Source organism: Pteropus medius, unplaced genomic scaffold (assembly GCF_902729225.1).
Source record: "Pteropus medius unplaced genomic scaffold, Ma_sr-lr_union100, whole genome shotgun sequence".
Classification (NCBI taxonomy): domain Eukaryota; kingdom Metazoa; phylum Chordata; class Mammalia; order Chiroptera; family Pteropodidae; genus Pteropus; species Pteropus medius.
Window position 1 is genome coordinate 8,394,546 of NW_024349801.1, and position 25,518 is coordinate 8,420,063.

The 25,518-nt window shown below is 40.4% G+C and overlaps 1 protein-coding gene and 1 pseudogene across 3 annotated transcripts in view; one reads left to right on the forward strand and one right to left on the reverse strand.

Annotated features, from left to right (window-relative positions):
* The window catches only part of CMC2 (C-X9-C motif containing 2), a 106,639-nt gene that overhangs the window by 18,660 nt on the left and 62,461 nt on the right, over positions 1–25,518 (forward strand). Inside the window, exon 1 of one of the 3 annotated variants that reach the window (XM_039888830.1) lies at positions 9,329–10,825. The exons of the other annotated variants lie outside the window; for them this stretch is intronic. The gene's annotated coding sequence lies outside the window, so the exon portion shown is untranslated. Of the gene's footprint in view, positions 1–9,328; positions 10,826–25,518 lie in introns of those variants that run through there. 3 annotated transcript variants of the gene reach the window in all.
* On the reverse strand, positions 2,967–9,613 carry LOC120622781 (60S ribosomal protein L35a-like; annotated as a pseudogene).

Here is a 25,518-nt window from a genome sequence, read left to right on the forward strand (position 1 = left end):
CAGGCTGCTGCTACAGCCTCTAGAAACATCCCTCTTGGCTACCTGTCCATCTTGACTTCTCATAGAGTAAGCAAGTCCTAGTGTTTGGCTATCTGCATTTCTTTCCTTTGTCACCCTATGACCTGGTTTAGGCCATGTTTCTAGTCTTGCCTGCTTTTCCCTTTCCTCAGTTCAGAGTGAAATCTCTACATCACAGAGTTTTCTCTCTAGAGCATGTACACTTCCCTTTTGGAGATTTTTGGTTTTTTTAATTTTTTATTGTCACTTGTAGAAGCCTAAAAGGCTGGAGGCAGGAGTGGGAGGAACAGAGGTCCTATGTCTTGCCTTTTTTGAGTACCTGGCACTGTACTGGGTGCTGGCGATTAACAAGCTGGACATAGTTCAGGTGAGGGCTCATGTCATGGAGGGCTACTTAAGTCCTACTAAGGAATTGGGCTTTCCTTTCGAGGACGCTGGGACTACATTGCAGGGTCTATGCAGGATGTAGGGTGAAGCGATAGATTTCACTTAGTGTCTGTTTGCAGTGCCTTTGAGTTATAAAGGACCATCTCTTGAAGTTAAAGAGCTCAGGCCAAGGTTTTCTGAAGAAATCTAATTTATTAATGCTTTATTGGAAGAAGCACTATGCAATTTTACTTAAGGGTGAGGCTAGAAAGTTGAGCTTTCCTGACCCTTCATAAATGTTTAAAATCAGGTTAATCTCCATGGAGTTTTTAGCTCAAAGCACAGAGTTTCCCGAGAGTTTGGGCTAAACCAAATAGGAAGTAATGTTGGTTTGTCAGGTGGGCGAACCAGGGATTGTTCTGTGCTTAGCAAAGGAGCAAGTCCCCAAGTCCTAAGTGAGTTGCCTTTTCTATCACTCCGATATGCCAGGGGTTCAGATATGCCAAATCTTGCCTTAATCATTAGTCATCCCCCACTGAGGCCACTGAAAGAGATGTGTCTATAGTGGAGAGCATAAGGAAAAGTAAAGGGATATTCTAGAGATGGAACAGGTGGCCTAGGCTGGAGGCCTGTGGGGCAGTTTCCTTCTTCTAAGCACAAGTGTGTAATCTCACTGGCAGCTGGTCACATGGGAAGAGGGGAATCTGAAAATGCCACTGGTGGTAGTGGGGTAGAGTGAGAGAGCAAGTTGGCTGAATTGCTCTCACTAATAGAAGAAACTGACTCAATGTGTACCACTTCAGACAACAGAGAGGAGAGTGCCACATCCACATGAATGACCTTTGTTATTCTAATATTGAGGGTTATGTCATTCTCTTTGTAAAGGAAATATTTCACATTTACAGAGAAGTGTACAGACTGCCCACATACCCACTATCTACCTTTATTAATATTTTTGCCATATTTGTTTTTATTTAAGAAATACATACAAATATGTGTGGAGCTACTTGTGTATCTCACCCCAACCCATTCCCCTTCTTCCCTTATCAAACATAACTATTACTCTGACTTTGATGTTTCATTCCCATGTAGGATTTTATGTAAGTATCCATAAACTACATTATTTTGCATGTTTAAACGTTTTGCTTAGAACTCAACATGATGCGTAGCCTTTGATAACTTACTTTTTTTCACAAAATGTAATGTTGATAAATGAAGCTCTTAAAATTGATTTTAACTGCTATATAATATTCCATTGTATGACTACCACAGTTTGTTTATGCATTTTCTTGTTGATGGTCATTTAGATATTGAATTTTTGCTATTATAAACACTGCTTGAATTAGCATTCTTACATGTCTTCTCGTGTAATCTGTGAGAGTGTCTCTTGGATATAAACCTGGGATTTTGTTGAATTGTAAGGTATGAATCTTCAACTTTACTAGATAGAAATTTCTAATTTATACCTGAAATGGTAATAGATATAATTAATAGCATCTTAATCATATCAAGTTTTTCTCTGAACCTAGTGTGTCTCTCAATTTAGTCTTTTATGCTTTTAAATAAATTTGTATGATTTTTAATTAATAATCTAATGCATCTTTTGTTAGATTTCTTTCTAAGAAGTACTTTTAAAATTATATATTTTATCAAGTAGGTACTAGACTTATCAGGGGGATCACTTTGTAAATTATATAAATGTCTAATAACTGTACACTTGAAACAGAATATTGAATGTCAACTCTAATTGAAAAATTAAAATTAAATAAAATTACATATTCTATTATTATTGGTATATAGGAATGCAATTGACTTTATATTGACCTTATATCCAGAAATCTTGTTGAATTTTCTTATTCTAATAGTTTATAGATTATCTTAGATATTTCTATGTAAGACAGTCCTGTTACTTGGGAATGTTAACGGTATTACTTCTTCCTTTCCAATGCTTCCTTTTAAAAAAAAATTGCACTTAGGACATCTGGTACAGTGTTTAACACTTCTCTTGTTACTGACATGAAATCTTAGCATCTCACTGATAATAATATGTTTGCAGTAGCTTTTTGGAAGACACCATGCCTGGTTAAGGAGGTTCCTTTCTGTGGTGGAAATTGTGGATAGACTTGCACAATCTCAGTTTCATGTGCCTCTCATAGTGCTGAAACTGGAAAGCTGAACCTCTGCATTTTCTCAGATTCCTTCATAGTTAGGTTCTCTGATATGAATTAGTGTCCCTTAATCAGTGAGTCTTGAATTTGAAATTGTGAATCATAGCAGACATGGTGGGCCAGCGATGGTAGTACAGTTTTCCCTTTAAAAAACAAACAAACAAACAAAACCCAGGAGCTTCTTAATTGTCAGAAACACATACCCAACTCTGCAGTGAGGTTTTAGGAACTGTTCCATTTTGGTTGTCTGAAGCTTGTTCTCCAGCAGATTCCCAGGAAGGTCTCGTGGGAACAGAATTCCCTGGGTTTTGATAACAGTTTGTGCCCTTTAGTTTCTGAACTTGTTGAAGGAGTCTTTTGTTTTGTTTTAACAAATCCATATGTTTGTTTGTTTGTTTGTTTGTTTATTTAAGTTTAAATCCTTGAGGGGTACAGCATTACACAGATCTTGTGTCCAATGGTCTTAGCAGGAAAGTTGCTTCGGAATCTGGCATGAACCATGCCACTGTTTCCACAAGCATGAGTCACCTTTCCCCAGATAACTCTGGTTTTGTTCAGTTTGCCACCAGGAGCTACTGTATTGTTCTTTGCTTTGTACACATAAGCACATCTCTTGCATACATATCAGTTTTATGTCGAGCATAAGCACCTTCAATTTTAAGAAGAGCTGTGTGCTTGCTCCCTCTGGTTCCAGAGACCCCGCTTATAGCCAGCAAAAATGGCCTTGGACCTGTTCCAGAAGGATGCCACAGGCTGCAAAATGGCTTAAAGAGGAAAGCAAGTAGGAGACTTTTTTTTTTTTGAGTAAGAGTTTTGATTCAAATCATTTTTCTGACTTTACAGAGCTCCTTCTATTACTTTTGAATATATATACACATACATACATATACATATATATATGTATGTAAAACAGAGTGGCTTGCTTTCTGAGATTTCTTGGTTTTGTTTTCCTCTTTCACTTTATTTGAACCTTCACTTTTCTTTGCCTCTGTTGTCTCTATCCTGCTCAAGTTTTATTCTGTTTCCTGCATTTCCTCCCCAGCATAGGATCTTGTCCTGGAATGGAAGCTTGGAGGGTAGGTTTTGAGAGTTCACAGAGGTTAAACTACTTCAGCCCTTTTCACCCTTTCCATGGGCCCCTTTTACTCACCCACTGTTTAAGTGGGCAAACCCAACCCAGTTTCAACTGCTAGTCTCAGACTGGCCTGCCAGGCTTTGCAGTGAATATCCGTTGGCTATTTTGGGTTCTCCAATACTCAGGTGCTTCAGATGCCCCATTGCTTCTCTGCTTCTTTTCATGTAGATGCTTATACCTCTCAGGTCTTATGGCTCTTGATGATTTGTCCTCACTCACTTGTACTTTGGGATTTGTGGGTTACCTTTTCACCTAGTTTTAAGAATTGTACATGCTTTTCTTTTTTCCTTTGGTTGTTACTTGTTTGTTTTGTTTGATTTGTTATCTAGTTCGTTTTCATTTGGAGATTTGGAAAGATCTAGAAAATTTGCTTCCACAGCCACAATCATCTTTCTAGAATTTCCCACCATTAACTTTTTGTCATGTACACTTCACTAAGGCTAGAATCATTATCTCTGCCCTCCTCCTGAGTAGAAGGTATTTTTGCTCCTTTCTTACCCATTATTGTTATTTTCTATTTCAGAGAGTTATCTTTTTTTATCCCTCAGAGTAGTGGTTGTTTTATTTTATAAATTCAATATGTGTTTAGGTTTGAAATAGGTTGCTCATCATTCCATTTTGTATCCTACTCCTAGGTTTAATTACTTTATTTCTGAAAAACCTTAGTTCTTTTAGTCAAGGTCTACTAGTTGTAAATTTTTAGGGTTTGCTTTGGATGTCTTAATTTTGTCCATACCTTGTATGGTATTTTGGCTGGCTGTAGATTATTATTTCTTTCATTATTTTGAAGAAATTTTCTTACTGTCTTCTGACTTACTGTTGAGAAGTCTATATAGTCAATCTGATTATTGCTTCTTTGAAGATAATCTGTCTTTTCTTTGGTTACTTTTAAGATCTCTTTGTTTTCAATGTTCCTCAGTTTCATTATGGTTTGTCCTGATGTGGAGTTTTAAACTCTTGCCTGAGATTTTGTCTGCTTCCTGAAAATGAGGATTCATGCCTTCCTTTGAAGAACTCTCAGCTATCAGTTCTTTAATTGTTTCTTCCATTATTATTATTTTCTTCTTTTAGAGCCTCTATTACACATATATTGGGCTTTCTTAATCTCTTTTCTGTATCTCTTAAACTTTTCAAATTTTCTGTCACTTCACCTCTATACTGCCTTCTCAGTAATTTTCTCAGATCTCTTTTCTAGTTTATTAATTATCTCTTCTGCTGTGTCTTCTCTGCTGTTAAATAACCAATTGTGTTTTTAATTTCAATGACTATAATTTTCTCTTTCTAGAAGTTCTATTTGGTCCATTTCCATATTGACCCACTCTGTTTTCATAAAGATATTTTCTTATATTTTCAGTCTTTTATGTTTTATTTTTAAAGAGTTTTAATAGTTTTTATCCAATAGTTCTATTATTCGAAGTTATTTTGAAGTTTTTGTTGCCTAATACTTCTGTTTGTTTGCTCTCTTCGTCATAGTAGATTGTTTCCTTGTGTGTGTTTTAATTTCTTTATTGTTAGCGTATCTTTAGCACGGTTTACTTAATTTGGGGCAGTGTAACGTGATGGTTCATCTATACTGAAAGGTCTTATATTAGCCTCTGCATAGATATTTCTGTCTCTAAGATACCTTTTATGCTACTTTTGCCGTTTAAGAATTCCTAGACTTGAGCAATAAAAATTAATTTAAAAAAATATTCAAATTTAGATGGGAGAAGACTCATGGTTATGAATTTCAGGTGAAAAAATGTTTTCTGCTCGGAGCCCAAGATGAGTCAGGCTTTGCTCTTGTTTCCCTATGCTGCTGAGTAGATGTTTTTAGTTAACTTAGAAGAAGTACCCCTTGGTGGTCCTGTAACTGTGGTATTCTTATTTCTCATACTACTCCTCATACAGACCCAATGTCTTCCATCTTTTTCCAGTTTGTGAGTGAACCCCCCGGTTTCTAGATTACTGAACCTGGTCCAGGATGCACAGCATCTGCTGATGCTCTTAACTTTCTGGTTTGCAGTTTTCTGTATTCAACCCCCAAGGATTTTTTTTTTTTAACTTTCTTGTGAGCTCAACTACACCTTAAAAAAATTCATTTGAAATATGTTCTCTAGTATTTTAAAATAGCTTTTTAGCAGGAAGGTTTTCAGATGATCTAATCAGCCATGTTACCAAAAACAGATGTCCCATGCATAAAATTTTAACTTGCAGAGACTCTAGTTAGTAATTGTTTTTTGAACAGAGGACTAACTCCACATTCTTAGAGGGTGAGTGGAGAGTGGAAGGGGTTGGGAGAATGGGGGGAGGTGGGAAGGGCATGGTGAAGAGAAGAGTTGTAAGGGAGCATTCTCTTCCCAGGTGCCTTCATCTACATTTGGACTCTTATTACCTCAACTGTGCTCCATGGCCCAGCAGTTTCAGCATCACCTGGGAGCTGTTAGAAGTGCAGTCTCAGGCCCCACCGCACTGACCGAGACTCTGCATTTTAATAAAATTCTCAGGTGCTTTGTACGCACATAAAAATTTGACCTGATTTAGACTGTATCTGATGTAACTACCTTCCATAAAGTAACTTAATTTTAGGTTAAAGCTCTCCCTCCACTTTCGTCACCGCTTCTCTAGCTTAGTCTTTTTTTTCCAGTTCATTTTTAAGCATTTTTAAGCACCTTCCTGAAATGGCTTTTGTACTGAAGTTTTTGAGAACAGTTCCTATTGGTGATATGCTGAGGGACTGTTGATATGACATTTTCATATTGAATATGATAGCAAAGTCTTATTTAACTCTAGAGAAAAGCCATTATGAAATTCTCAGGGCATTTGCTTTCTAGTCAACTCTTCAGGGTAGAGAACTTAGAAACTGAGGCATTCTGTATAGAGAGCTTTAGACTTGCCTATTTTTCACTGGAGTGTTTGCTCTGCACAAGAACATCCTATTTCCCAATACCCTAACAGTGCATGGGGATTCTCCTTTCTCTACAACCTCACCAACACCTATTATCTCTTGTCTTTTTGATGATAGCCATTCTAACAGGTGTGAGGTGATATACCCTTGTTTTGATTTGCATTTCTCTTATGAGATTTACATTATGTTCTTGGAATACTGAGTGTCCATAGAATCCTAGCTGTGTGTGTGTGTGTGTGTGTGTGTGTGTGTGTGTGTGTGTGTGTTGACTGGAGAGCTCAAGAACATGAAACCGATACCTTTTGTCCTGCAAACCCCAAAATACTGATAATTGTAATGTGACTACCTATGTCAGAATAAGAAATTCACTCCTTTGAAGTGAATTTGTACAAAATTCCTATATTTCTGGAGTTGACCACTTCGACGTGCAATTCCAAATATTTGACTCATTTCCCTTTGGATTTGATTTGTCTTCTCAACCTTCTCAACCTCTCCGCTAGAGAAGAGAGTAAGATGTGAGAGCCAGGCTAAGGACCATTCGATTGAGAAGGGTACTGCTAGATATTACCTGGGCTACACAGATGTGTAGGATCCAGACTGTGTCTTCAAGAAGGCCTGGGACATATCTGTAATCTTCAGGGAAGAAGGAGGAAGAGGTGGTGGCACAAAAAGCAAGTTTTAAAGTTAGAATTTTTCATTGGAATCTTGCTTCCGTGCATATCTTTGGCAAGCCTTACTTCTTTGAACCTCACATTTCTCAATTATAAAATGGAGGTCTCTGCTTCACCAGTTGTATGGATCAAAGGAGACGCCATGGCATTACTTTTCGTCTATAAAAGGCCATACAGATATTAGTTGATATTCTCTGGAGAGTGTATCAGGCTTCTTATGAAATCCCAGGAAGCATCAGAACACGCTGGGAGTGGCCTCTGAATGCCCTTAGACTCTCTTGGAGGCATGAGCTCAGTTTAGGGAGGGTCTGAAGGAGAGTGCTAGTCCCCTTTGTCTTGTTTTTGGCCTCCCTATGCTGCTCCTGGCCCCAGATGAGGAAGCTACGCAGGATGTGGTCCTTGGCCTTCATTGCAGCTCCCTCGAAGCGTGCAGGAAAGCCCTACTGGGCAAGGAGAAGATGTGAGGGGTCACAGCCCCTGATGTCATTCTGCGGCTTCATACAAGTCATGGGATTCCCAAGGCATGCTGGGCAGTGTAGTAGGTGTGGGAGTACAGTACGAACAAACATGGAGTTTATAAGTTCAATGAGAAGTCTGCTAGGCCTTCTCACTGAGTATGGTCCAGTGTATGTCCAGTACTGTCCAGTAGAATTTCCTGTAATGATGGAAACATTTATGCATCTGTGCTGTGTAATTCACTAGCTGCTAGACACGTGTTGGGCTCTCAAAAAGTGGCTATCTGACTAAGGGACTAAATTTTAAATTTTATTTAATTTTAATCAAATAATCACAGTGCTGGAAACATTCTGAGAAAGTTAGAAGGGCACCCAGGCAGGCCAAAGACTTGACTTCCCTTCTTAAGTAAGCTCTGTGAGACTCAGAAGACCTGGTCCCGGCTCTGCCTCCTATGTGTGTGGATTTATTATGGCACTTGGCCTCCTCTCTGTTTACTTCCTGATCTGTAAAATGGGAACAGAGGAGGATTGGATTAAATTCTTTCCACTGCTAAATTCTCGACTCTATTATGATTTGTCTTCTATTTGTTTAAATATTACTACACCTAGTAATATTTAATAATATTGGGTTTGTTTCAAATTATATACTGCGGCTGTGTAATTGGATATGTGAAAGTTGCTGCCCACATGCTCTCTCAGGGAAAATTTTCTCAAGTTTCTGAATGTGGACTTGAGTTTGATAAAAAATATTCTTTCCTGCTTCTACTTTAATTTGTTTATGCCAGACCATCTTTACTAAACGATTTTTTTTACTACCAATATTGAAATATTCCCCATATTACCCCCAGTCTCTAAAATGTGTGGAAGTGGGTTTTGACTGGGATTTGAGTCGGGAAAACATGCGAGCAGAGGAGAGAGCATTTGTTGGATCAGCTGGTAAGTGATGTTTCTCGAGTAGCATACTCATAAATTTGAACATATACAGGATTGGCCATGACACAGCCCAAGAACAGCTTGTAACTCTGATTTGGAATGTCATATTTTACTGTTACTTAATTAAATCTGAGAGCAGTGGTTGGGGAAATGGGTTTGGTAAATATTGCTCTGAAGCTTTAAAATTTCAACAGAAAACAGATGCCAAGTGTTTTCATTATTATCAATGTTCAAAGTTATTGGAATAAAACACAAATCTAGCCCTTCGCACAGCAAAATGCCAGCAGTGGTGTGGGGAAGGAGGTGGCGGGGGTGGGGGTAGGGAGAGGGGGAAGAAAAATGAATTTGTAAAGTTCGAATGAAGAATAAGTTGGCTGGAAGACCTTCATTTTTGCAAAGGAGGCCTAAAAATGAAATATTTATCAGCAGAGGGATATAGAAACACAATTACAATTTAATGTGAGTCACAGCACTGTGTCGTTCAACCAGGGAACAAAATGACTTAGAGGCAGAATAAAATTACTTCATTTGTGTCTCTTAAGAACATGATGTTCTGTTGGTCTGCTCATGTCCTTGGGTTAAATGGCCAAATGCCTATTCTTATTCCTCAAGGTAGTCAGTGCCTTTATACTGGCCATTTGTCTGGGGTTGCTTTTCATATAATAATAAGTTTATTAAGTGTCAGGCACTTTATGTTTTACCTGCATCATCTCATTTAATCTTCACATTTTCTATAGGGTAAGTCTCATCCCTATTTTATAGATGAGGAAATTGAAGCATAGAGAAATCTGGCAACTTACCCAAAGTCTAGGCATCTGTTATACTGAGTGTCACAGCCTAGGTTTGAATCCGTGCCCTCCGATCCAGAGCCCAGCTCTTAATCACTTGCCCTCTCCTCCTAGTAAGTTGGGCTGGGAGCTCACCTTCTCTCGAAAGCCCATGTAACTGCTCTGGCCAACTGTCCTGACATGTTCATTCATGCTCCCTGTCCGTGGGCAGGGTTTATGTGCATAAGATTTTGCACGTAAAACTGCTTTGTGATGTCAGAGTATTTATTTTTATTTTTATTATTATTATTTTTACTGTGATTGTATCTTTGCAACCTCCTTCAGATTTCTAAACCGGAGGGGAGATGGGATTTAATAACTTTTCAGGAATAAAAAACAATTTTTTTTCCCCACATCTAAAGACAGTTTCACTTACTGCTGGATGAGTATTTTTCCTTCAGATTCCTAATCTGTTTCTGACTGATGAGTTAACACCCTGGTTTGCAAGGTGTGCTTGTAGCAGGTGCTTGAGTTCTGTGAGCTGATGCCATAGAATACTGCATTCATGCCTACATTCTTTCACTCAGCAAGTGTTCTTGGAGCTCCCATTGTGTGCCAGGCCCTGGGTTAGGTGTGGGGGACACACTTGTGAAAACGAAAAGCTTTGCCCTCAGCTTCTTAGAGCCCACAGAATTTTCATGGAGGGCACTCTTAGTACTTTAGGTCATACAGTTTTTCACTGTGCAGGTCTGTCCTGCTCATTTGCAGGTTCTTCAACATCCCTGGCCCTGACACACTAAGTTTCTAAGCAGAGAGCTGACTGAAAATGCACCACATATTTCCATATGCCTCCAGGGGGCGCTACTGCCCCTGGTTGAGAACCGCTGCCGAGAAGACAGATTTGGAACAAACAGAAAGTGTTCGAACGCAGTCCCCAGCGTTTTGGGTGGTGCGGTGCACACTTGTCTTTTTTTTATCTAGAAATTTGGCCTATACTAAGTTAGAACAATAGAAGGAGGTATTTTAAAAATCAGAGGGAAAACCAGATTTTGTGCTGAGAAGTTGGTGTGTTTATACGCTCCCTGCTGAGGTGGAACCAGGAAGGCCGCTTTCCTTCTCTTTTTTCACGCCCTCTACCTGCCCACCCACCACTTCCCTAACCCCCATCTCCACCGAAGGGTAAACCAATTCGACCTGAATGACTGAGTCTGAGCCAGAGGCTGAGGGAGACCCTGGCCAAGAGTCATAGTGAGGGGTTAAGTGACCTGGGGGAAGGAGAAAAGAGAGGACTCCTTGATAAGACTGATGAGACAACTTGAGAGCAAAGGTGAAGACACCCTCCCATCCCCCATCCCGTGTGTGTGCACTGATTCAGCTAATAGCAAGATTTCTTCTGTACCCTCCCTCCCTTCTTACTGTCAACAGGTAAGTTTGATGAAGTCTAATTTACCAAGTTTTTCTTTTATTGTTTGTGTTTTTTCGTGTTCTAAGAATCTTTGTATATTTCTCGGTCACAAAGATTTTCTATTTTTTCTCCTGGAAGTTTTATAGTTTATAATGCAGCTTTTATAATTAGGTCTGCGATTCATTTCAAGTTAACTTTTGAAAACTTGGTGTGAGGTATGAGTCAAGGTTTTTTCTTTCCTAATGGATACCCAGTTATTCTTACATCATTTCTTGAAGAGACTATCCTTTCCTCACTAAATTACCTTGGTTCCTTTGTCAAAAATCAATTGACCATATGTGAGTGGGTCTGTTTCTAGGCTCTCTGTTCTATTACACTGATTTATATGTCTATTCTTAATACCATTTAATTCCAAAGTTATCTTACTGGGGCCATCAGGTCCCTTGACACTTCTTACTGTTAACAACATAGCAAAGGATTTATGCAGGGAAGAGTGAGGCTGGGACCCTCCCCTCAGAAAACTCAGCATCTGACCCTACTCTCCCTCGTGAAACTTACCAAGTGCTAAGCATTATGTGGGGTCTAGGAATGAATGAAATAAACTCAGTCTTTGTCCACCATGGAGTTTAGAGACCTGCAAAAGCGAAATACCATTTAAGGAAGATTTACAAGACCCACAGATTTTAAAGTTGAACTCAGCAAGTGCTGGCTGTGGTGTGGTGAGGCCGAATTCTAATACATAACGGGTGGAGCTTTAACTTGGTACAGTCTCCATTGAGAATAACAAAAGTTAAAGACATACATACCTTATAACTCAATAATGCCACTTCTATTTATATACCCAAAATAAATTCTTCTAGGAATACACAGAGTCATGTACTGAGAACGTTCACAGAGCTTTTTTTGTAGTATTTAAAGAAAAAAAAAAGCACTAACCTAAGCGTTTATCAATGGGAGAATGAATGAATACATTCATACACTGGAACTTCACGTATTTCTGTGGACGTGTCACACAAATCTGATAATGAACAATAAAAGCAAGTTAGAGAATAGTCTATGTACAGTATGATCCCATTTATATTAAGTTCAGAAACATACAAAATAATACAATATACTGCTTAGGTATACAAACATATAGTAAAAATGGACTCAAGTACATGAGAATGATAAGCCCTAAATTTAAATTTGCAGCTAACTCTAAGGAGGAAGAAGGGTATGTGATTGTGCAGGAGAATGCAGATATCTTCGACCATGGCTGTATTTTATATTTTAAGGTGGATGGGGTGGTGGGCACATTGGTATTGTTGCATTATCATTTATATACAATACCTACCCATCATTGTTTCCCTGTCTTCCCTGACAGAAGCTCCATTTTCTATCTACCCATCTACCCCCTTCCCCATTTTATGCATCCTCTGGACGCCTCAGGGAGGCTGAGCCACCCTCAATAGGTGATTCATCTGCTCTTATCAGCAATTGGTTCAAAAAAGGGCCTGGGTCCAATTTTGGCTAATTAACTTAGAGGGGTTTGCTGAAGTCTTCTGGGAAGCACCTTCTCTGAGGAGAGAGCTACAGAAGCCTCTCTCTCTGTTTCTGTCTCTCATTTTCTGATTCTCTTCCTGGACCTAAAAGAGGAATCATGTTAGCCCTGCTTCCCTATGGTAGCCTTCCTCCAACAGTGAGGGGAACAGCCTTCCTCCAACAGTGAGGGGAACAGCCTTAAAAAGTAACCAGTACTATAAATGGCAGAGTGGAGAGAAGATTCAGTCTATCAACTGAATCACCCCAGCTCTGAAGCCTATCCCGCCTTCGCTCTTTCACAATGTGAGCCAGTAAATATTCTTGAGGTTTAAGTTACTTTGGTTTGGATTTTCCACTGTCTTGCAGCTGAAAGCATTCTAACTGTACCACATAGGTTGCTATGGAAGCACACAGCGATGGAAGCACACACGCTGCTAATAAGCAGGAAATTTAGGTGTTTCTTAATTTACACAATTTTGTTTTTCTCCTATTTTTACTTAAACATTTGTAGCCCACTGTGATAGTTGGCTATTAGTACTAGCAAAGGTTATCCATTGAGGAAACCCATGAACAAGAAGGAAACCAAATATTAATGGAAAAGATCTGTGGGAGTCCAGTGTGGTTAGTATCAGATTGTCTTTTTCTGAGAACAAATGCGTATTAGTTTCCTGTGTCCTAACAAATTACTACAAACTAGGTATCTTAGAACAACAAAATTTTATACTCCCACAGTTCTGGAGACCAGAAGTCTGAAATCAAGGTGTTGGCGGGGCTCCCCTGCCTCCAAAGTCCCTAGCAAGGATTCTGTTCCTTGGCTCTTCCAGCTTCTGGTGGCTTTTGGCATCACTCCAATCTCTACCTTCATCTTCACATAGTCTACTCCTTGTGTCTCTGTGTCTCTCCTCTCCTGTATCTTATAAGGGCACTTGTCATTGGATTTAGAACCACCTGGATATTAAGGATGATCTCATCTCAAGACCTTTAATTACATCTGCAAAGATCTGTTTCTCAAATAAGGTCACATTGACAAGTTCTGGGGGTTAGGACGTAGATATATCTCTTCTTCTTTTCTTTTTTTCTGTTTTTTTAGGTGCCAACATTCAACCCACTACAACGTAGTTGCTCTTTGTTGTGATTTTATAGTGTAAACAGATAACACGGTTCTATTTCAACCGTGTTAAGAAGTGGTTTTAAGAAGTGGTTTCCGATTTATAAGAATAGGAATAAATAGGTCAGTGTTTACTGGTGCTCCATGGAAAGCATTAAGTGTTACTCAACTGATTGCTCAGTTAACACTTATTTTTAAGAGATTTTAACACAGGAAATGAAGTCGTGTGATGTAAATGTTGGACAACATGTTCTTGAAAATGTAAGTCCTTGGTTCCCTCGGAGACAGGCAATGTTCAGCCTCAGATATGTCCCAGGTCAAATGTGGATGAAGAGGCCCAGCACCAGATACAGTTTTGCCAGAAAAGAAAAGTACGAATAAAATAGCAGAGAGCAGATGGGTGTGAGAAGGGAAAAACTAGTCACGTTTGGAGGCCATTTAATCTCCTCTGAGGAGTGGTAGATAGATCCCAAAAGACAGCTGCAGACGCTGGAAAGGAGAGAAAGGATATTGGAGTTGGAATCAGGGAGACCAATTTACAGTTCTGACATATTTCCATATTATCTCTGGATTTGTTTCATCTCCCTAAATTTTAGGAAAATTGCACTTCCTGACACAAGTTTATTTCATAAAAAACAAGGATGATGATGCGTACCTCTCAGGATTGTTATGAGGATAAACTGATTTGTCCTTTGTGAGAGAACCTTGCTCATGATGGGGGCACAGGACATATCTGTTGAGTGAGAATCTGAATTAGATGTCTTCAGCAAGTAGTGACAGGTCAGGAACACCTACAGTGTGGGTGTGTTATCATAATTCTTCAGATTCATCAGATTCTACAAGGCTTTGACTAGAAATAGAAAGTCCAAGATAAACACATGGACTTCGGTTTCTAACCATGATGGAGTAACTGGTATGGATTAACCCTCTCACTACAACTATAAACCTGACAAAATACACGGGGCAACTTTTGTCAGACAGTGGACAACAAATATAGCAAGACTGTGATCCCTGAGAGATAGAAAAGTAAGGAGTTGAGTTCCATAATTGTCCAGCTCTCTACCTGGGGAGAATATCGTACCTATGATAGAAAGAACTGGGAATTGAGCTGAGCACAGTGGTCCCACTGAATGAAGGAGGCATTGATCAGAGCTCAGGGCAACTGAAGACGCTAGAATCCATGGAGCAGGATATCAGAGAGCAGGGTGCTATACAGAGAGAGCTAGGTGTGGAGGTCCCCTCCGAGTCTGGCTGAGAGACACATGTGCAAACAAGACCACCTGAGGATTTCCAGAGAGCAGCTGCTACAGGTGTGAGAGCACAGTATAAGATACTAGAGGATGAGCAGTGCTGGGGATCACTGGAATTTCAGCCCTGCCAGGGTAGAGAGATCTCATTAATGGCTTGTTAATACCCCTGGCATCCAGCTGAGATTCTAGACCACACCTTAGGAGGAAGGACTGTCTCTAGAGCAGGGCTTCTCAAACTTGATCCTATTGACATTTTGGATAGGAGAGTTCTTTGTCATGGGAGGCTGTCCTGTGCACTGTAGGATATTTAGCAGCATCCCTGGCCTCCACTAACTAGATGCCACTAGTGCCCCACCAACAACTTGTGACAATCAAAAAAGTCTCCAGACATTGTTAAGTGTCCCTTAGGGGCAGAACTGCCCCAGTTGAGAACCACTGCCATAGAGTAAGACCTAATTTGTACCTTCCCTAACAAAACCCAGAATGAAGTCGTGACAAGATTTTCAGTAGAGGCAGAGTTTGGAAGTTGAGTCCTACCAAGTTGGAGGGGCTTGAGAAACACTTTGGACTTTCCACAGACCCACACTAACAAATCGTAAAACTGAACCTGCCTTTACTAGTTCAAAATGATTCACAGTAACAACTGCAGAATCAATACCTTTCAGGAGAAGACAACAAAACCCAGATATGTCTATACAGTAATACATACCCCACTATATATTAATTACAACATCTAGTTTTCAATCAAGAAACACTAGACATACAAAGAAAGAAAAGAATGTGATCTTTAGTTAAGAAAAAAGCAGGCAATAAAAAAACTAAACCCCAGATGGCCCAGATATTGGACTTAGAAAATGAAAGCTTCAAAGTAACTATTATAAATATATTCAGGTAATTAAAGGAATAAACAGAAAGATAATCTTGGCAAAGAAATGGAGACCACAAAAAAGCACAAATGAAAATTCTAGAAGTGAAAGTAATAATTAAAGTGAATAATACTTGAAGGTATTTAGCAGCAGATTTGAGATAGCAGAAGGCAGGGTCAGGGAACTTGAAGGCAGATAAGTAACATGATCCAATCTGAAGAACAGAATGAAAAGATTTTAAAAAATGAACTGAGCCTCAAGACTTGTGGGACAATATCAAATAGTCTTATGTATGTGTAATTAGAGTCCCAGAAGGAGAAGGAGGCTAAGAGCATTTACCTCCAGCAGCCCTGGATTACAAGAATGCTAAAGGATATCATTCAGGCATAAGGGAAAGGATTCTGAAATATATAGAGCAAATCTAGGAACCATGTCATATTAAAGCAACAATGACAAAAATTATGCATTCAAAACAAAAATAACTCCAAATCTCACATGTAGTCCCCGAATGATATTCAAGGGACTCAAAATCACAATCCACAGCAACACTCCCTTAAATCCTTTTGGTGGTTTTAAAATACGTCCACAAATTCTTTGATACTCCCCCACTTCCAAAGACAGAGGCCTATTCCCTTCCCCTTGAATCTTGTAAGACTTAGTAGTCACTATAGAATATAGATAGTGGAAGTGACACAATGAGTGATTTCCAAGGCTGGGTCAGAAAAGCCCTCGCAGCTTCCTCCCTTTTCTCTCTCCTGGATCTCTCACTCTGGGAAAGTCAACTGCCACATTGCGAAGACGCTTGGGCAGCCCTCTGGAGAGCCCTCGTGGTGGTAAACTGGGGCCTCCTGCCTACAACCACATGAGTGTGTCATCTTGAAAGTGGGTCTTCCAGTCTTCAGATGACCTGGCTAACATCTTAACTGCACCCTCATGAGAGATGTTGAGCCAGAATAACTCAGCTAAGCTTCTCCCAAATTCCTGACTCACAGAAACAGTGAGATGATAAATCTTTATTGTTTTGACCTGCTACATTTGGGGATAATTTATTACGCAGCAAGAGATAATGAATTATATTCTTTTCCTTGGTTTATCAGTTCCCACCTCTCACACTATGCAACAGCTCCAAAATCTCTCATCCCATTTATTTTCCACTCTTCTCAAAACTCACAAATAGCCCCAGTGGTCAGGCCCACTTCTCCCCCTTCCTCAGACTACCCCCTTTTCCTCTTGTTTATTGTTTGCTTGTTTTGTTTTTGTTCTGTTTAGCCTTTTTCATTGCAAATTCCGATCCCCATTTCTCTGGTTCTTTTCCCACTGATTAGCCGGATTTCCCCAGTAAGACCCCAAAGTGGAGGAGAGCATGGGAGAAGGGGCAGAAGGAGGAAACGCTGACCAAGTAACGTCACTTTTTTTTTCAAGGGGAGAGGAAGGGGAAAAGCTACAAACACATGTATCAATCATTTTTGTCCCTCTTACATTATTATTTATAACCCAAATTTGTTATTTGCTTACTGCATGTTAGGTACTGTGATAGGAGCTGTAGATGTGTGTATTTAATCCTAAAAACACATTCCAGTGAGGTAGATACTATTATTATCCCATTTTTAAAGGAAAAATTGAGGTACAGAGAAATTAAATTACTTGCCCGCAGTCACAGAGTTGTCAAGTGATAGGGCCAATGGTTAAAAGTCTTCATAACTTCAAAGACATGGCTTAAGTCCCTATGCATATTGCATCAAATTGGGCTCAAATGGGCCCAAACTCATTTTTAATTTTTACAAAACCACAGGGCTGACTCCTCATAGATTTATTTCCAGCTATGACATTTTAAACCCAGTTGCCTAATGTCTCTTCTCAGGCCAGAAAGAAATCCAAGATCTCCAACTCATCTTGAACTCATGGTGGACTTTGTCTTTCTTCAACCTCAGATGGAATCTGAGTGGAAAATTTCTGGACTGTCTGGGTTTGGAAGTGAAGTTTAATTTGTTCATATACACCCAACCCAAGGAGAGACATTAGCTTGAACATCATTCTATTTGTTAGTCATTAAGTAGGTGGCAGGACTGTTTACCCCATAGGACTGAAATGACACACCTTTGCTGCTTCATCAACATATGAACCTTCCTCAACATGGTGAGGTTTGTCATTGAAAAGCTGTTGTCTCTGCTACCCATACTGTTTTAGGCTTCAGAAAGGGCATGTGTCTTTTTAAAAAATATTTATTTATTTATTTTTTATAATTAAGAAAGTAGCACAATAATGCAATAGAAAACAGAAGGGGAAATTATTTACAACTCAATGCTCTGAGAAATAATTATTCTTATGACACGCCCATCAGGCATCCCCTTGGGCCATTGTATTATGGCATTTTGTTAGGTCCTTGTTTGGGCTCCAGATGTTGAAGGCTTTAGCTCTCAGGATTTTCTGTTTTGCCTCCGAAACCTGTCCTGTCTGCGGCCAAGACTATCTTTGCTCAATTCAGAAAGTCTGGAAGCTTTATGTTCTCTTCCCATCAACCTTGGTGGAGGGCTCCCTGTGATGACCCGTAGATTTGTCATAAGTTCCATTGTTCCAGCACAGGCTTTGTTTCCTGGTATAATTGATTGTGTTATTGTTTGCAACCATCTTCTTCCTCTCTACGAAGGCGTTATACATCCACACTTTGTGCCACATGGCTTCCAAGAATGATTCCAGTAAGTGGAATATATTTCTTTAAGGAGTTATTCCAGCAGGTGGAATATATTGTCGAGCTTGGCTATGTGACTTGCTTTGGCCAATGGAATGTGAGTAGCCATGTTTCATGCTATGTCCTAGCAGAAGCTTTCGATGAGATTGCACAGTTTGGCTTGGCCTCTTGCTTTCCTGCCTTCTGCCATAAGATCGGTATGTCACAGATGGTGGCTGCTCCTTCAGCCGGAGTCCTGGAGTAAGAAGACATGTGGAGCAGAGCTGAGCTGAAATGCAACTGAACAGCAAACCTGAGCACAAGAAATAAACCTTGTTGTTGTAAGGCACTGAGATGTTTGGAGTTGTTTGTTACAGCAAAATACTAATACATTGGTTCTCTAGATAAGCTAAGAAGAAATCCATCTTCTGGGGCAGACTTTCCTCACTGGAGGTATTTACACTACTTCTGGCTCCCTCCTCAAACAAGGGCTTAACATCACTCTGTTTTCACTGATAGGATTCAAAATTGGCATATACTTTCATCTTGCTGATGGAAAGCAGCATAACGCAGTGATCGAGTTGGAGCCCTGCATCCTAAGGTCTGCTCTGCCACTCGCCTGTGTGTAATCTTGGGCAATTTGCTTAACCACTTTTTCCCTTATTTCTCTATTTTGGTAAAAAGACTAGAACCCACCTTAGAGTCTCGATGTGAAGAATAAATGCAGTGAAAACTGGCTATGAAGTTTATTGTTTTTGCGCTTCCATCCATTGACTATCTGTCCAGGCTGTTAGAAGTTCGCAGAGTGCAAAGAACTTCTAGAACTGGAACTGGAGGCCCAGTCCTGCTGGAGCTCCTGCTGCCCATCTCTCATCTCTTCTGGTTTCTGATTTACTTTATTCTCTTTTCTCAAAAATTTAGTTTTCTCCAAGACCCAAGAGGCAAAGAGCTTTCCTGCTGTCTCCATTTACATAGTCCAGGGAAGACTTCTATTGGTCCTGAACTGGGTCATGTTTCCATCCCTAAATCAACCTCTTTGTCCAGGGAGTATCCCAGGCAGCTGTGCCTGGACTCACATACCCTGTGGCCAGAGTGGAAGCAGGGTTCACTGCTAGAAACATGTGGAAGGGATATCAAGACCAAAGTTACCACAAAGACCAGCGTGTGATTACTATCACTTGCATGTGGTTTGTGGTAGTAGTTGGCTGCATGAAAAACGCAAGGTCTTGGCAGCTATGTGACCCTGAGGAAATTTCGTAACCTCTATAAACCTTGATTTTTTTCCCTGTAAAAATAGGGATAATAATTTCCCTCTTACAGGTTTGTTATGATTAAATGAGATAACATATGAAAGCATCTGGACCACGCTCAAGAAATTCTAGTTATTATTTCCCAAGTTCTGTTATACTTGCATTGGGGCTGCCTAGGGTAATGCAGTCCCTCCTTTCTCTGATGTCCCCAGTCCTTACTTTGCAATGAGAAACAGTTCTCGGGTGGAGCCAGGTGCCTCCATCAGTTGCTCACTGCATTTTCTCTCTGGAGACGAGCCATGTGAGAAAGTTGATTATCAGAGGGTAGCGTCCTGAGATTGAGACAGAAATATACAAAAGAATGTGGGTGGTTTTCAGAAGAGCTTCTCTGCTAGGATGCCGGAAACACTTTCATTTACTACATCAGCAATTCTTAACCTACTGGGCCTAATGAACCCCTCTGCGAATCTGATTGAAACTATGGACACTCTTCTCTGAAAGATGCACAGTTACACATACAATTTCAGGAGGTTCACGAAACTCCAAGCTCAGCCATAGGACTTCAGATTCAGAGCCGCCACACTAGATGGAATCTTGCCAAGGAAACTCTGATACCTCTTAACTGGGATAGTGCTTGGATGGGCACTGCCAAATCTTTCCACTACCGTCCTTTGTCCAGGCACCCATGTCTGACCATTCCACTTTCCAATGGACATTTTCTATGTCAGGTCTTAGAGTCTAGGCACAACATATGCCCTCTATAAGTCTTTGTTCAATTAGGTCACAGTCAAGTCTTGCCAGCCACAGGGCCATTCTCTCTTTGAATTAATCCTATACTTTTATTTTGATGTATGACATGTGGATTTTTAAGTTTTTCTGTCCAGGGGTAGTCTATTTCAGTGTTCCTTAGAGATATCAGGACTCTTTGGCTTGCAATAGATGGAAGATCCATGTTCAAAATGACAGGCAAAAAAGAGGGAATGGCTTACACAACTGAAAAGTTTAAGTCATGTGTGACTTCAGGTATGGCTGCATCTAGGGCCTCAAATGTCACCATGGGAACCTGGTCTCACTCCATGCACAAACTCTGTCTTCCTTTGGTTGAGGTCCATTCCCAGGCAGTGTTTTCCTTGTAGGGGCAGTATGGGTGTAGTAAGCAGTTCCAGGCTTACATCTTAATCACTCTCAGAAATGTAAACAAGCCCATTTCAAACCAGCTTCCCATGGGGAAAAAAGCAGACCTAAGACCAGCTCCTTTTTGTCTCCAACCAAAATGTACTCATTCACTTGTCCTACTCTGAGGTGGTGTGCTGATTAGAGGGGACAGATTGGGACATGACTTGCAGGATAAATGCAAAACAGTAAAATATGTGCTGTAGTAGAATTGGGAAATAGGTGTAATGGGAGCTCAAAAGAAGGAATGGTAAATTCTGCTTGTGAGGTTCAGAAAAGGCCTTCCTAAATAGGGGATGTTTGAGTTTGGTCTTAAAGCCTAAGAAAAAGTTTTCTAGGTAAAGAGGGTGAAGGGCATTCCAAGCAGAGGAAAATAGCATATGCAAAGGCTTGGAGGCTCAAAAAAGCAAAGAATGTCCAGGAGTCGGTGAGGAATTTCATGTAGCTAGAGGAAGGTACTTGGGTAGGAGTGTTGAGAGATAAGAGGAAACAGGACAGAGTAGCAAGGAAGACAAGACCTTCTTTATCATGGTAAGGAGTCTTGTTCTACTGAATGGCAAGGAACAAGATATTGAAGAGATTCAAGCCTTTGACCTAACCACATGGAAGATTTTAGAAAGATTGCCCTGACTACAGCATGGAAGATGAGTTGGAGGAAAAAGGCTTAGAGACAGTAAGCATCTTTCTGGAGAAGCTATTGCCATCTTCCAGGAGAGAAAGGATGAAGGCCCGAACTGAGGCAGATGGAGGAGGAATGGGTTTATAAGCTCTTTATGAAGTAGAAGCGACAGACCTGGAGATCAGTTGGGTGATGGATGAAAAAGGAAGGGCCTAGGATAATTCCCAAGTTTCTCCATTGGGAAATGGCCTGCCTGAGACAGGGAACGTGGGAGAGGAGCAGGTTGAGGGGTGAGGGTAGATGATGAGGTCAGTCTTAAACATGTTAATACCCTTGGGACGTCAGGTTGTAGCTGTCCAGATGTCAGCTAGGTTCCTGCATCTGGAGCTCTGGAGAGAGGTGGGCTTCCAGGGGCAGACATGAAGCTGGTGGGCTGTGGGTGGTGGTGGCAGAAGCAACGATGACCTAGATAGGGTGTCACCACTAGAAAGAAAATGCCTTCCGTTATTATTAATGTTATTGTTTTCTTTTGTCCTTGCACATTCCTTCCTTGTTTCCAGGTCTTGGAAGAGGGAGAGTCTGATTGACCAGTTGGGTTGTGAGCTCATTCTTGGACTTGGGGAGGGCAGAAAACTTTAATTTTCAGCCACCCAAGATAGCAGTGTGGGCAACGGGATTTCCCCAGGAGAAATCACGCTGATATTAACCCTAAGAAGGGGGAATGGATGCCACGTGACCCCCAAATAACAAATGTCCACTTATAATTCCACTACTTATTTCAGTCTGTTTTCTTCCTGGTGGCTGCTGCTGAGAGGCTAAGAGAGTTATTCCATCTAAAGCTCTGGAACCCGCCATCTGCATATCTATTGCTTTCTAAGGTGGTTTATTATTATTTTTATGCCAATAATCTCAAACATATTTCTTTAGGTAGTGGGCCTGGAGCCAGACTATTTCATAGGAAATATTTCAGAAAAGAGGCATTCCCCCAAGCAATTCCCCCAGGCATTCTCTTCTGTCTCAGGGCATAAGTAACTATGATGACATAAATCACTCCTGACCAGAGGTGGATGAAGTGAAGTTGGCCAGTGCCTGGAGCCATCAAGTAGCACACCCTACAAAGCAGCTTCCTCATGAATGGAGACACTAACATTTATATTGATCACTCACTATGTACCCGGAGCATATGGCACTTATCTGCTGTCACTAGAGGCGCTTTCACACACATTATTTTGTTTAATCCTCACCTTGACCCTGAGATGTAGGTGGCATTTTCTCCATCTTAAAAACAAGAAAGATGGGAGACTTGTCCAAGGACATACAGGGTGGAGAGTGGCAGAGCTGAGCTGACAACTGGAGCCTGTCAGTCTACTAGCCAGAGGCAGATGCTGGGAGGCCAGCTGACCAGGAAGAACTTTTGTGCGTGTACACACATGTCACCACGAGGGCCTCCCTGTGACCTGGAGGGACCTGGAGGGGACATCGACTGGAGAGGCAGGGTCCCAGAGCACGAAGGTCTAGTCCGCTTCCAGAGAGAAGGGAGCCTGCTCTCTGGCCAGAGATCTCGTGGGTGACTCAGGATTAACAGACTAGACTCACTGATCTTTTCTGCGAAGGCTGTCTCAGGAGTCTGCAAAGGGATTCCCCCTTTCCCGGGGAAGCCTCAGCGGATGAAACTGACAGCTCTCAGCGCGGAGGAGGAAGCAGTGGAGGAATCCGGGTTGGCTTCCTCCCGAGTCTGTGAGTTTCACCCAGGCACTGGGCTGTCTCCACAGTAGCTTTGGCAGCAAACAGACCTACCTAAGAAAAAGTAGGTCAGCATGCGGCCAGGCTTTTTCCATGTCCAGGCAGCGCTTCCTGCTTCTCTCCGAAGCCCTGGGGCCCTCCCCTTCCCCTCTTGTCCTCCCTCCGCTCCCCTCCCTTTCCCCAGTTCTCTGCTGTTCTCTGCTCTTCCTCCCTCTGCGCTGCCTTGTCTGGTCTCCCTTCACTTCCCCTGCTTTTGTCCCTCCTTCCGGCCGTCTCCTCTCTCTGGTCCCCTTCTCCTTTCCCTCCTCTGTGCTCTGTCCACCTGACACCCTGCCCCTCCTTCCTCTTTTCCTCTCCTCCTTTAACATCTTGGCATAGTCGCTTCTGGTATCAGAACTTAATAATACAACCCATCTATTATCTTTTTAAAGAGACAATGTGATCCTTGCTTTTAAGGAGATCAAAAGATGCAGAAAAATTCACATATGAAAAAAGGAAAAAAATCCCACCACTTTGAAATAACCATCATTAACGCTGGCTGAACACTACATGCAATATATTTTTAGTTATACATGCACATATTTTTATTATGTATTAGTGTACTTGTATATATAAACAGAAGATAGCTATAAATATTTTATAAGAATGTGCCGTTTTTATTAAAAAGTATTTAATAATTTTATTTGAATTCAATATAAGAAATTATAGTGAAATGGAAGAATCGTTGAATTTTAAATTTATGTGCCTTTACCACAAGAGATATGATAAAATATTCCTTTAAAAAGGGAGGAAAGAGGGGTGAAGGAGAGAGAGAGGGAGAGTGGGGAGAGAGAGAGAGAGAGAGAGAGAGAGAAAGAGGAGGGAGGGAGGAAGGGAAAGGGAGAGAGAAAGATAGAATGAGAATTAAGTGGTTGGAGGTTTTAAAAAGCTACAAGGTTCAATTTTTAGCTAGTATAATTAATTCTTGCTAAGAAAGATGAGAGCATTAACATTTGCATTTCCTTCTATTCTCCATTTCCTGATATTTAAAATTTTTTCAGGTTTATAGCATTCACGTTCAGCTATATAAATTTATGTCCCATAGTTCTTTACTGTTTGTTCTATATTTAAAAAAACTCAGTGTTCATCACCAACCCTTTTTTCCATTTCTTTTACATTTCTGAATTATTTATTTAAGGTCATCTCTCAATTGTTTGCATTTCATTTTGAAGTCATTGTTTCAAGAATGATTTATGGGTCCTCTATTGCTTGAACAGCTTCATGGGCTGGGTATAACATTCCTGAGAGATACTTTCATTTAGAACCCTGTAGGCAGCATTCCATTCTCTTTTGGCATTGAGTGCCACTATGGAATTGTTTGAGGATAGCTAGATTCTTTTTCTTTTTCCTTTTCGGTAAATTATCTTTGTTTCTGAATGTTGGAAGAATTCTTTTTTGATTCCATGTCATCCCAGCTTAACAGATATATTTGGTATTGAGCATTCTTAATATAATTTTCCTGCAATGAATTGTGCCCTTTAGAGCTGAAAAGTCGTTCTTCTCTTTACTTCAGGAAAATTATTTGTATTATGTTTTTAAGTTTATCTTCTCAAAACCATTGGATAATCAATTTAAGGAATTTAAATATCCATATGTTGTATAATTTTTGTCTTCCATATCTATTAGTTTCTCTCTAACAGTTTTAAGATGTTTGTCATTTTAATTGTAATTCAAACCTTTTATTTCAGGAATTCAATTTTCAGCACAAGATCTATTCATTCTTTGCTGTCCTGAATTATTAGTTCCATAATACTGTTGTTTTGGTCCTCAATTTGTTTCCTTAGTTCTTTAGTCTCTACTTAGAAAATCTTACACTGTTGTTTTATTATCCTGTTCAGAGCTCTTATTTTATTAGATTCATGTTTTTATTTGTTGCTGTACAGTATGAAGTAGTTATAAGGACTTTCTCTTTTCCATGCTTTCTTCTTGGTTGAGTTCTTTGTTTTATATATCCTTCCTTCTTCCTTCCCTCCCTTCTTCCCTCCCTTCCTTCCTTTTTTGCAGAAGTCTACATACTTTCTATGACACTTCTTTTTATCTTGCTTATGCTGGGGCAGCTCTAACCAGACATTCAATTTGCAATTATATAGTATGAATGACTTCTTGACTTGCTTTCTAACTTACCTGAAACCAGATTTTTTTCCTCTCTAAGCTATTCATTGAGGGTTAGGTATGTTATGTTCCATCCACTTATCTGTGGCCTGGGGGCATGATGGAGGGAGCGATCAGCCTGGCAAAAATGCTTTCTGTTAGAATCACCTGGGCTCTTTTTTCTCTTCTAAATTACGCCAAACATCCTGGATCAAGGTTCACTCTGCTCAGTTGGGGGATGTATACCCATTTCCTTGGGGAGTAGGCATCCTCGTGTTTTATTTTCCAACTCAGCACATAGGTTTGGAGTTTACCTTTCTCTCCAATCACTTTTCTCTGTTGTTTCCTGCCCTCTCCCTATTTTTTCCCCAGCAGCCTTTTGCCC